The 17,478-nt window shown below is 36.0% G+C and overlaps 1 protein-coding gene and 1 long non-coding RNA gene across 2 annotated transcripts in view; both read right to left on the bottom strand.

Moving 5' to 3' along the window:
• LOC137005779 (gastrula zinc finger protein XlCGF57.1-like) overlaps nucleotides 1-17,478 on the bottom strand; it is a 576,742-nt gene that overhangs the window by 63,577 nt on the left and 495,687 nt on the right. The gene's annotated exons all lie outside the window — the stretch shown is intronic.
• On the bottom strand, nucleotides 6,281-9,488 carry LOC137007884 (uncharacterized). Its single transcript, XR_010892687.1, has 3 exons — nucleotides 9,123-9,488; nucleotides 6,515-6,602; nucleotides 6,281-6,415 (listed from the first exon to the last, which is right to left on the bottom strand). It is a non-coding gene; the product is annotated as an uncharacterized lncRNA (long non-coding RNA).

The following is a 17,478-nucleotide window of genomic DNA, read 5'->3' as shown; positions in this document are numbered from 1 at the left end:
TGGAAAGGAGAATGCGGCGCGGACGCGATATGTGAATGCCCCTTAGAACGGCGACTTTTTCTTTGCATATGAGACAGGTAGCAACTAGAGAATAAGAATAAGAATAATTTAGCGGGCCGGCAGTTTGAGACCACTGATCTAACGTCTTTGCTGCTTACTTGGCGGCCACGGCCAGTGCAGCTGGCATCCAACTTAAGGTGCATTGCTGCCCCCTACAGTACTGGAGTGTGAAACAGATTAGTGGGGGAAAAAAACAGATGATGACTGCGTGCGTGGCGGTGGGTGGTGGGCCGGCCCGCCGGCCGTCCTGGAGTAGCGGCCGTTCTGTGATTCTCCAGATCACACAGATGGCTTGCTAACTGGAACTGGGCGCGTTCGTGACGTTCAACTCCCGGTATAAAATTTTTTTCAAAATAAAATAATGAAAAAAAATAAATAAATGAAAAAAATCGATTTTTGAAAATTTAATAATCGATTCATACTCGTCCATAACATACTCGCGATTAATCAATAATCGATTTTTTTCACCACCCCTAAAATGAATCACAAAATCATGTGAGGAAGAGATATATTATATATTATATATATATATATATATATATATATATATAGAGAGAGAGAGAGAGAGAGAGAGAGAGAGAGAGAGAGAGTAATTAAACAGTCACTAGAATTACATTTTAAAAATTTTTTTGGAAACAACAATGAAAATAAAATGATACACACAAAATATGAATTGGTCTTCTATTATTTTGTTAAGATTTGTTTTTTATCTTTTTTTTTCCTTATTGAAACAATTTAATGTAAGTTATCTACGCTATTTCTGTGTACATAGATTTTTATTAAGAACTTAACTGTATTTTGGACAGCTCTTAAGCTTCACTGTCTCTGTAATATTTGAGTTTAATGTTAAACTTATTCTATTTTGGTTTTAGCGTTATTACTTTCTATACCGTTTTAGACAACCAACTAAACCCTTAAACACAGTACAATATACCTACAATTCAAACAGAAATGTTAAAATAAAAATAAATCCGAAATTTACACCCGAATCAGTAACATTAATTAAACAATACTCTTGTTTGAACTCTATGAATTGCCTTTTGATTATCGTCCAGAAAGTCCTGTAAGACGTGCAGTGAGTCCACTCCAGAGGACAAAATCAGTTCAACCCTACAGCTCAAAGAACGAAAGAGAATATCCTGCCTTATTTAAAGAGGGTTTCCTTTTCGGATGGCCCTCCATCTTCTCAACTCGATCAATAAACTCACCGAATCCCGAGTTTCTCAGTTTGATAAAAACCCGCTTCAGATTCAGAGGAGCTTCACAATCCGCTCGCATCCACTCTTAAATCAGCGATTATCATTCTAAAACTATTTATCATCATCAACCATAAAGTATTATAAAGTGACTCGTGCCCATATTAAATGAATCATAACAACATAAACCTTATTTTAATCTCTTCTGTGTCGCTCGTGTTCAGCGCGTCTCTTTTGAGGCATCTGCTTACGTCACACAATCACGTGTTCTGCGCTCAAATACTAATAATAATAACTAATAATACGAATTATTTTTTATTTATACATAATTAATTCACAATGCATATTAATAGATCGTTTAAACTTAACTATTAGATTATACAATTTTATTATTTATTTTCTTTAGACTCCAGTTACATGTCACTTCAGTTAATAAGCAAATAGTTATCAAACATCCAAACTTGAGTCTGAGGTCTTTCCAATAATGCGTATTTGTAAAGAGTAATGTTGGATTTAATGATAAAAAGCTATTCTGAACATCAAACTGTGATTCAGCACTGTCCAGCTAGAAAAATCTATAAAATCGATTCAGATTTTAACTGTCATTGACAACATAAAATCAACCAGAATTAATTTCTCTTTGTCCTGCTCCTCTGATCCTCTCCAGTTACTGACAGTGATGAAGCTCCATTCTTCTCACGGAGGATGAACTGCTTCTGCTTCAGCAAGACAAGGGATTGTTTAATGGATGAACGCACCTCAGCACTCTTCACTGTTCCTGTCACTGCCGGCATCATCTGGATCACAGAGAAGATAATGTTAGTGACTGAACACTATTACACAATTACCCCCGGTTTCACAGACGAGGCTTAAGCCTATCCTGACCTGGTCTAAAATGCATGTTTGAGCTGTTTAAACTGAACGAAACGTGCTCTGATAAATGTAGAAATATGTCAGTGTCATTGTTTTGTCTCAAGATGAACACAAGTAATGTTTTTTCTAAGGCACTTTTTAAAAAGCTGTTAAATGTCCTAACTGAACTAAAGCCTAATCCTGGCTTAATCTAAGCCCTGTCTGTGAAACCAGCCTTAAACTTTAACTTACAGCTGAATCAACAGCCTATAGTAACAACTAACTACTGTTTGTCACTGTTCATATGTTCAGACAGAATATCCAGAGGAGAACTGATCCCCCAGTATTCCCAGCTTTCTCCCAAAGTTTCTTCCTTCAGTATCTCCATCTCATGGTGTTTTCTTCACTTGCCACAGTTGCATTTGACTTTCTAACTATGTGTTTAAAGACTAAAGCATTATAGTGTGATTTTCAACCAACTGCTGAAACAATCGAGTCACCTTTATTTATATAGTGCTTTTTACAATGTCAAAGCAGCTTTACAGTGATAACTGGTGTATGATTTTGGCTGCACAGCAGCTCTGAAAGAAAATGGTGTCATTGTCCAGCTTAGGTAAATACAGTGTTGATTCATTCCGATGTAAGAAACAATAGTTATTTAGTTCATTTATCTATTTATCAGCACTGGAGAAAACAGTGATGTCATTGTCCAGCTCAGTTCAGTTCACATACAATGGTGTCATCGCAGATCAAAAGTGTTGAATATTAAGTGTTGAGCAACAGTGAGGACATTTTTAATGATAGAGGCACAACAGTTAGTAGTTCTTTTGTGTAGATAAAATCTTAATAACCTGTAATAATTGTGTTTGACTAATTAAAGCCTATTAAACTATTGTATAATATTGTTACATTAAGTGCACTAACAACATGCTTGAAATGTAAAATTAATGTCTGTGTATTACATTATAAAAAACTGGAAACACAACCATGCCTAACAATATATTTTTTCCACTTAATAAACTATTCTCAAACAAGATAATAATAAAGATATAACATAAACTAACATAATGTTTCTTCCAACACACTATTATATGTTCTGTAAAAGTAATTTAATTTTAATTTCACACAATTATGGTAATGTGGTACAGTATATAATAATACTATAATAACATTTGAATAAAAAACAAATTCGCATGCTAAGTAAACACAAACACCTTGACGCACATAATATGATATAATATAATTAAATTATTTAATTACTTAGATTATGTGTTTATAATAATAATATGAAAAATGACACGAATAATACGAACATTATGATAAATGAAATATTTGGACATTTAACACGTATATGTAGGGTAAGTTTAAATGTGTAGTGTATAAAGCTAAGCTAGCAAATGATGAATGCTATGCTAATACGTAAGCTAACTAAAAAAACAGTAAGAACAAGAAATGCTTCATTTCACAACCTATAGCTTCAGTTATATACTAGTATGTGAACCAAATAATTTAAACGTCATTAATGGTCATTATAACGCATTTTAAACGATATAAATCATGATGTTATTTTGCAGGAATTGTAATCAGGGGCTAAAAATACTTCCATTAAAAGTCTGCTGAACCAATGAGATCACTTCGGGGTCCTGAAGGAGACCTGATGTCTGGGGAGACTCGATTTCTCATGTCACCGCTTTGAGCTTGAACGTGCTGCAGTTCTTCCTCAGTTCCACACAGCAGAATAATAGTCCTCCTCAGCTGCAGTTGTAAGATTCTTAACATGTTTATTGCAAACACATTTATTCTTTTTCTAATCAAACAACCAGACTAACGGTGAAATTAAATGTAAATTAAATATAGTTAGTTGTAAATCAAGTATTTTTACACACTAATACAAAAAGGAAAGAATAACGCATCGAGACTTGGGTTTGGGTATAATAGGCTTATCAACGTTCACGCAAGAACTGTCCTTCTGACCATCTGACATCCAAAGAACAACAGAGAGGTTTAAATGACATACTCTTCTGAGATAATGTAGGCCATGTGTTTTATTAAAATGTATTATTATTGATATCTCCAAAGGACGCACTGTAAACTGCTGTGCACCCGATTTTATGATTTTTATAAATGTAAGAACTTGCCATCTCACAAAAAAGGAAAAATATAACTGCTAGCAGCGATGGCCGGTCCAAGCCTCAAGCTTCAGGGCAACTGTGAACAGCGGAAAATGGGCATTTAAAACATAAACATAAAAGGACTATGTCAAAGTTATTTGAATACACCACATTTACTGCAGCAGTTGGTGTTATATATGATCAAACCACAACAGCCACATTCATGAGATCATTTAACTATACATAAATCACATTAATCCCCTCTAAGAAAATAAAAACATATCTTTGTGTAGCTTTCATTAAATAATTGCCTCATCGTTGCACAAGGGCACAAACCCAGAGGTGCCATTTCAGAGCAGAACAGATCAAAAAATAGATCAGACGTGTATAAACTCCCTTAGTCTTCAGCTTTGATAGTTATAAAGTTTGAACATCAGGAGAAACAAAACAAGGTCACATTTACATTTGAAGTACTCTGTCTTTCACATGCAACTTGTGCCACAGCCAAGGGCAACAAAATGTTAAAATAGGATGTGGTTAAATTCATTTATAATGTAGAGTGTAGCAGATATATGTGTGTATATGTATATGTGAGATGCACGTTACTGGCTACGTTTGTGTAAAAAGTGAGTAACCTAACTGGGTAAACTTACAGAAACATTTATAGTGTATTGCACTCAGGCTACAGATCATTTGTCGTTTGGTTCTCATTGGCTCTATGTAATATGACACACCCCGTCCTCCCAATAGAAAAATAAAAAAAAATCTCAATATCAGTAGGCCTGAACAGACTAGAATTGATCCCACAGCTATTCGATTAAAAAAAAAAAAACGTGTACATTCACAAGAAGACAACAGAGGACAATTCAAATTGATAAGTGCAAAAACATTATAGATCTCTATAAAAAATATGTGCATATGAATAGAGCTTGTTTCTCCACTAATACAATATGTTCTCTATTTACACATTATGAGTCATTAAAGTACATAACTTGTACAGTTCTTATTAGTCTTTTAATCTGTATAGTCTGTCTTTACAGAAAACATTAGCACTGCTCATTAACACTCATTTAACACTTTTTTTAAACAATTTCGAAAATAAATCTGAAAATCTCATTACTGCAACAGTCTGAAAACATCAACACTGTTAGAAAAGCTAATATATTTTCACATTTTTAAAAATTGATTATTAATAGTCATGCATAGTTACTTAAAATTCTGAAATAATATTTATTTTTAATTTAACATTTTTTTATTTTGATTAATTTCTCTCATTACCGCAACACCTTCCACAATTTACAACCATTTTTTTTTTAAATATTTCGATGAAACCTGACATATTTTCAAAATGACATGACAAACCTAAAAAGGACATAATTTGTAGATTCTGCACATGCATTTAAAATCAAAGCACAATGTTTCTATTAATTAAATTAACATTTAATGAACATCTGTTGCGGTAATGATACATAGGTTTGGAAATGATGTTAATTATTTCGGTAATGATAATACGTATACTAGTCTGAGCTTTTTTAAAGGAGAAATTTTAAAGGAGAAAAAAAACATAATATTTGCACAATCATGCATTCAAGTTCAAAACAGTTTTATTGTGTAGTGCTTGAAAAATACATATGCCAAAAAAAAAAAAAAAAATATTAAAATCATTAGAACAGGAATAAAAAGGGCAACATATCAACGTGTGCCTAAAACATTTTTCTTTCAATGTAGATTAGTGGCTGTTTCAAAACAAAAAACAAATATGAGTTAATTATATTGGCAAGGTATTTAATTAATTGGCTGTGGTGCAAACAGGAAAATTTATTAGAAGAAAATCAGTTAACTATACTTCAGGAGGTTAAATGACACTCTGGTTTACTGTATTAGGATCATCTTGGAGGTAGCTCGCAAACTAACATTTTATGGTGTGGTTCTATCACCACCCCAACATCTCTTTACCAATTGAGTGCTTTACACATGTTTGTTTGTGTACTTTGCCCAGATCTCAGGCAACACACAGAAGTGTCGAGCTGAGGATGTGGCAGGTTGTGGCTCTGGAATGATCGCTTCTATGTCATCAAAGTAGTACCACACTTTTTCTCCCTCATATCTTATGGATGGAATGAAAAATTTGTTTGGTCCAGCACAACTCATCGTGTCAACTTCATACTGATCACAACCTAGAGAGTAATCTACAATCTAGAGAGTAAAAATAAATAAACAAATAATACATAAATAAATGTAAGGATTTTTCGTCAACGACAACAAATATCCATAGCACCAAATACTTCTTCATACCTGTGTAATTGTGCCTGGGAACAGTTCTCCATTATATTGTACAGGGACCCACTTTCCTGCTTCCAAAACTGACTTTTGTTGATGTCAGCTTAAAGAGAAACAAACAGTAATTTTGATTTAAATATATTAATATTAAATATGGACATACTAATATCAAATAATAGATAAATAACATATCTTTGAATTTTAAACTTCTCTCTTTTAGAGTTTGCAGGTAATTACCTCAGTGGACCCATATAACTGCCTCTGTTTAGTGCCGACCATACTAATACTTAAAGTTACTCTACCCCAAAATGAAAATTGTCATTAATAACTTACCCCCATGTCATGCGCCCCAGATCACGCACGATACATGCACCGTGACCTGCTAACGTAGAGGCCAGTGTACAGACAGAAAACCCAGAAGGCACTGTGCGTGATCTGTACGCATGTGTCGTGGTCTGCTTGTGAACTCATGAATGCGCTTGCAAGAAGTGTCATGGAGGAGAAAGAAAAAGTTGAATAAAGTCAATATTTTGTTTTCTTTGCACCCAAAAATTGTTCTCGTCGCTTCATAAAATTCAGATTGAACACCTGATGGCAGATGGACTATTTTGACGATGTCTTTCATACTTCAAACATCTGGGCTTTTGTGGGGGTAAGTGATTAATGACAAAATTTTCATTTTGGAGTGGAGTAACCCATTAAGTTCCTTGCAAACTGCAGGGCTCTCAAGTTTTGGAGACAGGCAAGTGTGACACCCCCCCCCCCCCCCCCATTAAAAACAAAAAAAAAAAAAAAAAAACTTCTCTGGGCCAGCATCCTGTAACCTGGCCTCAGGGTGAATGAGATGATATTAGTTGCCTTTTACCTGACATCTTTGAAAGACAGATGCAATGATTAATGCATCCACAGTGTTTCCCACAGGATTTTGTGAGACTGTAGTGGGTGGACATCGGTTCCTCTAGGGGGGTGTAAAATTTTGTACATTTTAAATTTAAATGCATGAATCTGGTGCATTCTAAGAGCAAAATTAAGTGACTAGATCAATGAAGAAATTTGTTCTCTTGTAAACAATTTTGTGCTCTAAAAGTAATTTATTTATTGCTGATGGTTGGGCACATTAGTCATGTACACAACATATAGTAGGCTAAATGAGAGTTCGTAAGTGGTCAAACATGTAGAGTACACATTTAAACCATTAAAAATATGTAGCAAAAGAGGTTACCTTTGTTGAATTAATTTATTTGTGGGAGCCTGTGTCTGTATTTGTGGATCTAATGGTCACTCTTTGATTTGTTAACCAATCCAGAATGCACTAAACACACCACTTCATTATAGATAAAAATAACAAATGAATAAAAATATATAATCATAAGCTGACCAATAAATAAATAAGTAAACTAGGTGAGTATATAATTCAGCAGCAAAAAGTATTCTAGCCTAATTCTTGGAAGAAAAAAAAAAGCTATGGAATGGCTTCAGATGACTTTGAATATAGGCAAGGCAATTTATTTGTATAGCACATTTCATACACAATGGTAATTCAAAATAAAATTATTAAAACTATTTGGAGAGAGAGATGTTTAATGTAACAAAATGTCAGTCATCGTGTCATTGTGTGATAGCAAAATATAACTAGGCCTAGACTACTTGTTCTGAGCAGGTGTCATTAAACAGGCTGTAAAACTGTTGGCTAAGTTCAGACACTCATGAAAAACTGATGCTGATTATCTGATTATCTAACAGCAGTCAAGTTGTCATTGTTTGTGTCAAACAAGTTGTGAATTTGTTTTAACATTAAAACAGGAGATCATGACTTACTCTGTGCTCAAAGTGATGCTCAAAGCTTCAGTGGTTCCCTCTGTGGGTGAACGAGGATGATGGTGAACATTTCCAGGATATGCTTTTTTTTTTTCATTGGTTGTTGCGTTAAATCTTACCCAGATACAATAGTGCTATTTTCTGATTGGCTATTGTGTAGCCTCTTTCTTTTTTTGATTGGCTGATAAGTGGCAGGTTCGAGACGCGCTTGATTCCTTCCCGGTTCCAGAGAGAGCGGCGCGGCCAGATACATTTTGGGCGCTGCGGCATATTAAATATATGATAAATAGTTTTTCTGCGTGAGAAATACAATGTGTGGCGGGAGTGCGTGACAAAAGACCGAAATGAGTGACTGTCACGCTCAATGCGTGACACTTGAGAGCCCTGAAACTGAGTCCAAAATTATCATGTGCATTTTTTCTTTTCTTTTTTTTTTTCATATTTGTCATCCTTTCCTATCAAAATGCTTGCTATGGATGCGAAAATGCAGAAAATCGAAACTGATCCAAAAAAATTTTTTATGACGAACTAAAGAGGAATTGTGTAAACTCGATTGACACAACATGAGGTCGTATTTATTTTTTAATGTGAGAAAATTTCAGACTCAGTGTGCAATGACCTTTACACAGTAATTAACTACATTTCAGTTCTCAGTTTACTGTAGTTTTAAACCATCTCTTATTTACAGCTTTAAGGATGTTTCATCCAGCAACTCAACATAAAAACATAATTTTCTATTTTTTTAGGTAGTTTCTTTAGTTTATTTTCTTTGAGTTTGAAGATGTTGTTCAATATGTTTACTCACCTGATGAATTCTCATTGTCCCAGGTACTGTCTTCAGGTCTGGTGGTACTAATTCGGCACTTGTTTTGACATCTTCCTGCTCAAAAAGAATGTTGGCATCTGGTATGCTGGTACCATAGGACACAATTCTGTCAGCCAGGTTTTTCAAAGCACCACCCACTCCATCAGGAGCACCCTTTCCATGGGATGCTTCTGTGAAGTTCCATGTTACACGATTAAATCCTCTCATGAATGGCACTGTCGAGGCTAGATAAAAGTTGGTTTTGTTCCGGTATTGAGATGTGGGCCCATCTGAAATAAAGTGGATGTCCCTTACATTTGGATGCTCCTCTCGTATGCTCCTCAGTACCGGGTCAAGGTGAGCCCATGTGGCTATGGCATTGTGCTGAAGACAGTCCGAAAGCGATGCAAAGGACTTCACCTTCCCCCCACTGAGATAAATAACTCCAGTATGGAGGGTCACCTGCTGATTGCCACCTCCAAAGTGAGTTTCTTTTATTTCTCTGCTGTATTTACAAGCGTAGTTCTCACTGTAGTCAACATGAACTACTACTTCATTCTGAGTAAGGGACTCTCTCAATTTCCTCAGTCTTTCAGACTGATGCTTGATGTTGTATATGTGTCTTGAGAAGTTTGAGAGGTGGTCCTTTGTCAGTTCTACAAGCTTTTCGATGGAGGTATGTCTCTTCTCAAGGAAAGACTTCCTCACTTCCTTCTCTTCAGTGGGCCCAACTGTAACTTTTTTTGGTACAGATTTTGTAACCCACTCTGCCCATACTATGATGTTTTCTTTCATTGAAGGATCCTGTGTTGTGGGAAATTTCTTATTTTTGCAATTGCTGCATGTCCTGTACATGCAGGACATGTCATTGTCGCAACACACACAGGCCTGCAAAATGTCACTTGGAGAGGAAGTGGCTACGATTCCGAGCTGATGCAGCTTTTTTATCTTCAGGCCAAAATTCTCATGTGTCTTACAAGCACATGTTTATCTGTCTGTTACTCTACGGTGGATGATCCAAAATGGCTTAAGTTTACAGAAATGAGACATAGAAAGTTTGTGCCTGGGATTCTCAGTCTGAAATCTTCTATGAAGATTTGCCATGTTGTTTGTCAAGGCTCTCTTGCGAAATATCTGGCCTTTTTTTCGAATTTCACCAGATTTGCCATTAATTACAGTAACACAAACTTCATCTTGGTGAAAGAAGCGGCTAACAATTCTGCGCATTAATCTTCTCTGGCTGTTGGGTAATATTATTTGATCTCTCTTTCTAGCTTTTTTTTGGCCTCTCTGCCTTCCATGTTTATACGTCTCTGCTTTCTCTCCCTCTTCTTAAGTCTTCTCAGTCTTTTCCTTAGGTTTAAAATCTCTTTAGTCCTGTCCAAAAGCTTCTCTTCCGTGTTGCGCAACTTTGCCCTCCATTTTGATAGTGTTATTTTTCTTTTCTTCGTTTTGGGTGATTCTTTTGGGGTAAATGTTTTTATTTCTCTTGGTGTCTGTATCTCATTTTTGGGGGGAGTTAAGTTGATGTCATTACGCTGTTAAAAAAAAAAAGATATATTGTTGGAAGTTGGGAACGCAAAAACTTAGAACTTAGAACAAAAGATCTTTAGAACTTTTGAGAAGTGTATGTTGTGTTAGTCAAACTTAATTACATTAAAATTATAATTATACAGTTATTTTAACTTTTCACTGTTGTTTGGCTTTTAAAATAATGTTTAAGTTCAGTAATTTTACATTAATACAAATGATGTGAAACTTCTTAAGTTACTCTATCTTGTGTAGACCACCATACAGTTATTTATACTTACTGAAATGGAAACTTAACTGAAAATAACCTCATTCACTCTAATAGTGACTTGAAACAAAACAATTGTTACAAAGAATTATATATATAAATATATATATATATATATAAAAATCATGTCATCATAACTCTGAAAAAAATCAGCCGTGATCAATCTGAGCATGTTCAGCAGCCTATTAGTTGCCCCTGACCATAAAACCTGACATTTTAAGCTCGTTTTTTAATATTTTAATAATATAAGTTGTTCCTAAATTAACAATAAATTTATGTCTTTTTAATGTTGACTTCTACATTTGAAAGTTCAGTCAACCTCTAAAATAGATTTGACAAAATTGGAAACTGGATTTTATATAAACATATATGTTAATTTTTTTTTTTTTTTTTTTAACTGGGACATTTACCTGCTGAGACAAGAATGGTTGTTCTTTTGGGGCAGCTTCATGAAGATTTTCTTGAACTACATTTGCTTCTTCAATAACTTGAATAAGCTGAAGTGAATCATCTTCCTGACTAGATGGTGTTGTGTCTAGTACAGCTTTAAGCTGTTTCTTTCTTTTATAATAATGCTTTGAGCTTTCCCGCCACTGTCTTTTTTTCTTTTCATGTTGCTTCTTAGTCAGCTCTTCAGTTTTCTTTATTTTGCTAGTTTGTTTTCGTTTTTGATACCTGTAAGTGGAAAGAAAGCACAACATTAAATTAGCATATCTCACGACATAAAAAAACCCTTACATACACATCTTACCCAGCTAGCAAAAAGTCGTCTATTAGACGTTGAATAGACGTAAACCTTCAACGTCTAATTACGGTCCACTGAAGGTTGAAAATGAAAATTGAAAAGACGTCAAATTTGTCCAACTTTTCAACGTTGAAAACAGGTCGATCTTTAACGTTTACTAAATGCCTATTGTCAATTCTCAAGTCCACATTAACATGCCAAATAACATTTTATATTAACATATGAATGAAACAAAGCTTTAAAGGGTTAGCTTATAATAACTTTATTAAAACAGCACATTTTAAATAGTGCAAACAGTCAAATAACCAACATAGATTTCACATTAGAGTCAGTGCAATAAACATAGGTTGGTCCAGTAACCAACACAACACAGTTCACTTTCCAAGAGTCAACAAAACACAACTCTAAGAAAATGTACACTAAATGGTCACACTTTGCGACCTCCACCTCCAGCTCTCCCTGGAGCATGTTTAAGTGTCTCAGCCATGGCAGCCCTGATTTCCACTTCTGTGGCTGTTTTACTCCACTTCATTACTGCGGCTGCAAAAGAAAATATATTAGATGGTGCATGAATAAACCACGTCTTACATCATTACGCTGCATTCACGCGGGGCGTCAACGCTTGATGGAGGGCGTGTCTGAAGCTTGTGTTGACGCGACCGTTATAGTGATTACAGCCAATCACATTACTTTCCGGTGTTGCACGAACGCAATTGGCTGCGACTGCTCTAGGGTATTTGCATAGGGCGATCTGATTGGATGACGCCTGCGTTGGCACTTGAAAAGTTGAGAAATCTTCAACTTCTGCCGCTTTCAACGCAAGTGAAGCGACGCGACGGAACCCACAATTGAGTTCGGCAACGCATGACGTCACCCATTCAAAGTAAACGAGAAGCGTTAACGCCGGCGCCCCGTGTGAATGCAGCGTTAAGGCCCCTACTACACATTGTATTTATATTTTATCAATTAACAATTGCATGGATTTGCATACCTTCCCAAAAGAAATAGAATTGGTAAGCTAAATTAGATATATACAGGTGCTTCTCAAATTAGAATGTCATGAAAAAGTTAATTTCAGGAACTCAAATTAACAGGTGAAACTAATATATTATATAGACTAGTGGTGGGCCGTTATCGGCGTTAACGTGCTGCGTTAATGTGAGACTCTTATCGGGCGATAAAAAAAATATATTGCCGTTAAAGGGATAGTTCACCCAAAAATGAAAATTTGATGTTTATCTGCTTACCCCCAGCGCATCCAAGATGTAGAGGTCTTTGTTTCTTCAGTAGAACACAAATTAAGATTTTTAACTCCAAGCGCTGCCGTCTGTCAGTGGTACAATGCAAGTCAGCGGGAACTTCGACTATAAAAGTAAATAAAACACGACAGACAAATCCAAATTAAACCTTGCGGCTCGTGACGACACATTGATGTCTTAAGACACGAAACGATCGGTTTGTGTGAGAAACCGAACAGTATTTATATCATTTTTTACCTCTAATACACCACTATGTCCAACTGTATTCATCAATCGATTCGTGAGGTCTGATCGCGCTCTGACAACGGCAGTGATGTCTCGCGCATATACTTCAATGAGTGCTAGACATCACTTCCGTTGTCAGAGCGCGATCAGACCTCACGAATCGACTGATGAATACAGTTGGACATAGTGGTGTATTAGAGGTAAATTATATAAATACTGTTCGGTTTCTCACACAAACCGATCGTTTCGTGTCTTAAGACATCAATGTGTCGTCACGAGCCGCATGGTTTCATTTGGATTTGTCTGTCGTGTTTTATTTACTCTTATAGTCCAAGTTCCCGCTGACTTGCATTGTACCACTGACAGACGGTAGCGTTTGGAGTCAAAAATCTTAATTTGTGTTCTACTGAAGAAACAAAGACATCTACATCTTGGATGCGCTGGGGGTAAGCAGATAAACATCACATTTTCATTTTTGGGTGAACTATCCCTTTAATCTATTCTCAAATTGGGGTTGGGAGCTGGGTCTATTCTACGCAAGCTATGATGACTTTCACCTTGATATTTTAGCGCGGATGTATTCCTAGCCGAACTGACCCTTCGTAAAGACCCGCCCCCCTTAGTTACTGTTGCTTTGTCTGTCAAGCTGTGGCGCTGTGACGCCACACAGTGATAAATGCATCACGGAGCAAAGAGGACACTGACAACACGTCGACAGACAAGACAGAGCAGGTTACTTATGATATTAAACCAAGTCCCAGCTTTAAAGCTGTGTAGTTTTTTTAAGAAATTCAAACAATAAAAAACGTTTTGTTGCTCTTTAATGTGTCGTGACCATGGTCGTGACAGATTGACTCAAGAGGCTCGTAAACCGATCATTTCTTACTACGAGTCCATTTATAGCATCAAATAAACATGAATGAACATGAGAATCAATGTTGTTTCAAACGCGGAAAGATGTCAATATACAAAATTTTTCAAGTTTAACTCCACCGAGGTTAATCTTCTAACTCCTGTCTGCTTTGTTGGACGAAATGGCGGATTACTTTTAGACACTAATTGCGTCCCAAATGACGCACTATACACTATGCACTTCTACACTATGTACTTGTGCACTGCACTCATCCATGTAGTGTGTGAATTATATAAGGTTATTTTGTCATTTAACAACGGAGTCTGATCCTCCCTTCCCCTCCATTACGTAATTAAAGCTGCGACAGTTGAGTGCACAAAGTGTCCAACATTCCACACTTCGTTTTTTCCGTTAATTTAGTGCATCATCCGGGTATTTAAAGTGCACTTTTTCTTTTTGGAATTTTCTGTGTGAACGCACTACTGCACTATTTATACTTAAAAACGTCATAGAATAGTGCATAAGTACGCCAATTGGGACGCACCTATTATTTGGGTAGCTCACATATTCTGAATGTCTTTGGCAGAATTCAAATGAGCCATTTTAATCTAGATTAATTCCAAGATTAATCTAGATTAAAAAAAAATAATCTATGCCCACCTCTAATATAGACTCATTACATGCAAAGTGAGATATTTCAAGCCTTTGTTATAATTTTGATGAATATTGGCTTAAACCCCCAATTTCAAAATCTCAGATTATTACATAAAAAAAAAGAAAAAAAAAGATTGTAAATACAGAAATGATGGCCCTCTGAAAAGTATAATCATGCATATGTACGATTTCAAAAATATTTGAAATGCCCAGTGCCTTAATATAGACACCACACAGTTTTGTTCTAATACATAAAAATAAAATAAACTCCGTTTAAAAAAACAAGTACTGAGTACTACAGAGAGCCAACATTTCTGGATTTAAAATCCCCCCCCCTTTTTTTTTTTTATCAATTTTGATGTAATATTCAAATTTTCTGAGATTTTGAATTTGTGGATTTCATAATCCATAATCAAAATTATAACAAATAAAGGCTTGAAATCTCTCACTTTGCATATAATGAGTCTATATAATAAATTAGTTTCACCTGTTAAAGGTCCAATATGTAGGAATTTTGTAATAAAATATTACCAAATCACTTGAACAGTGTTATATATTTCCTGCAGTTGTGTACTTACAATATCCCAAAAGTCCCCAAAGATTTTTAATTTCAGAGAAATTTAAAATTTTAAATAATTGTCCATCCCAGAAATGTTTTTCACTTGTCGCCTGTCACTGACGTAATATCCACGTTCTCCCTGGTTTCCGCTGTATAGTAACCAGAGCCCTCTGATTGTAACCAAGGCGACAGACGTGGACAACTGTGTAGTTCGAAATGTCTATCTGCACGCTTGTTGTTTCGTTCAAACATTATGGACCATGGCAAGCAGACTTTAGATAAAAAAAGGAGAACTAAAACGTGGATCAACATCAGCGCAGTGTTTTCGAGATGTCGAGAGCTCTACGTCCGAGACTAACTTCCACTTGACGCTGCTCTTACATGTACTTTATTAGACAGGTAAGAAAATGTACGTAAAACTAATCAATGTTATATAGTTTACATGATGAAATGTTAGAATAGGATCTGTATGTTATTCTAATGAATATAAAAATTGAAATTACTGCTAGTCTCATACAGACAAACTAACACATAGAATAACATTATAACTTACAATACACTAGTTTAGTTTGATCGTGTAACGGTTTGACCAAGTGAAACAGTGCTGCAAGTTTCATTCGTCTAATAAACTGAGCTGTGAGTAGTAATTCAACACTTCCGTGTATTTCGGTAGAATTGTCAATATTCCTTTATATTCGCGGGACTCGTGTCGCGTGTCTTGTAGGAGGTTAGCAACCCCTAGCGGCGAAGAAATTTACACATTGGACCTTTAAGTTGAATTCCTAAAATTAATGGACTTTTCCACTATTCTAATTTGAGAAACACCTGTATAAACATGAAAAATGCAGTTACCTTTTACCACAGAGTAAAGAACGGTATCCTGGAAGGCTTTTTTCTCACTGCGACCCCGCCCCTTCATGTTGAAAGTAGCCATTAGGCTGTTGGTGAAAAGCCTGAGAAAACATGCAGAAAATCATATAGTGAGGTCAACGCCTACATTCTACAAATATTCCTTTGTGCTTGCATTATTCCTAATGAATCGTTTCTTTCTGCATTTATGCTTTTCTATGTGCTAAGAGGAGGGCAAACAGAGCAGGCAATGAGTAAAAATTTAACTGCATAATACATTCTATATTCTGAGCATGTGACAGTTGTTTAATACCTGCCCATTACTTTATGGACGCAGTCCTTGTTATTCCTCCCTCCCACCTTTGAGAGCTGGGACACCTGTACATGACACATGAAAAGCCATTCAATACATTATGAATAAACCAATGGTGTTGTAAATATACTGATTGTTGCCAGATTGAGCTTAAAGCTTAAAACTAGTCATGTTGACTCATCCATACAATAACACAGTGGTTCCCAACCACATTCCTGGAGTATCCCCAACACTGCACATTTTGCATGTCTCCTTGATCAAGCACACCTGAATCAAGTCATCAATTCATTAGCAGAGACTCCAAGACCAGAAATGGGTGTGTCAGACAAAGGAGACATGGAAAATGTGCAGTGTTGGGGGTACTCCAGGAATGTGGTTGGGAACCACTGCAATAACACATCCTATAAAGCTGTGTGCATGTTAACAGATGCTGCGAAAAGCATATTTTTTGCACAATATAGATAATTTAGACTTTTTGGAGACTTGGAGGTCTAGTCTTATTGACGGTTTAGTCCAATTTCTGTAGAAATCATACCCTTTGTTCCCAGAGGTTGCGTTCCTTGAGACGTGCCTCTTCTTCAGCAAAATCTTCAAAGGTTTCTAGCCTAGCAACATGGACAGCAGAATTCAGCGGCTCATAGTGCCTTCCGACTCTTTTTATCTCATCAAGAAGTTCAACTAGCTTTCCAAGCACTGACTTCTGGTATTCTGTGGAAGAAAATACATTAATTTATTTATTTTTGTTACTTTATGATTATTAAAGAATCATACAATAATAAATATTGACCATGGACGTACTAGCTTGAGACATGGGGAATAAGCCTCTCTCGGACTGTGATGGCATTTGAACTCCACGCTGAGGTGTGCGAGAACGCCTAGATCCTGAAAAAAAAAAAAAAAAGTTGAAGCTCATTAAGATTTAAAGACAGCTGCTCCTGCAATAATGTCAGTAAGTGAGGTAGGAGAATTGACAACTATGAAGAATGCAACTGATCATGGACTCACTGGATGAGGATGCCCGACCTTTTCTGCTCCCGGACTGTGATGGCTTTCGAACTCCACGCTGAGGTGTGCGAGAACGCCTAGATCCTGAAAAATAAA

The sequence above is a fragment of the Chanodichthys erythropterus genome, chromosome 3 (assembly GCF_024489055.1).
Source record: "Chanodichthys erythropterus isolate Z2021 chromosome 3, ASM2448905v1, whole genome shotgun sequence".
Classification (NCBI taxonomy): domain Eukaryota; kingdom Metazoa; phylum Chordata; class Actinopteri; order Cypriniformes; family Xenocyprididae; genus Chanodichthys; species Chanodichthys erythropterus.
This window is presented reverse-complemented; position numbering and strand designations above follow the sequence as displayed.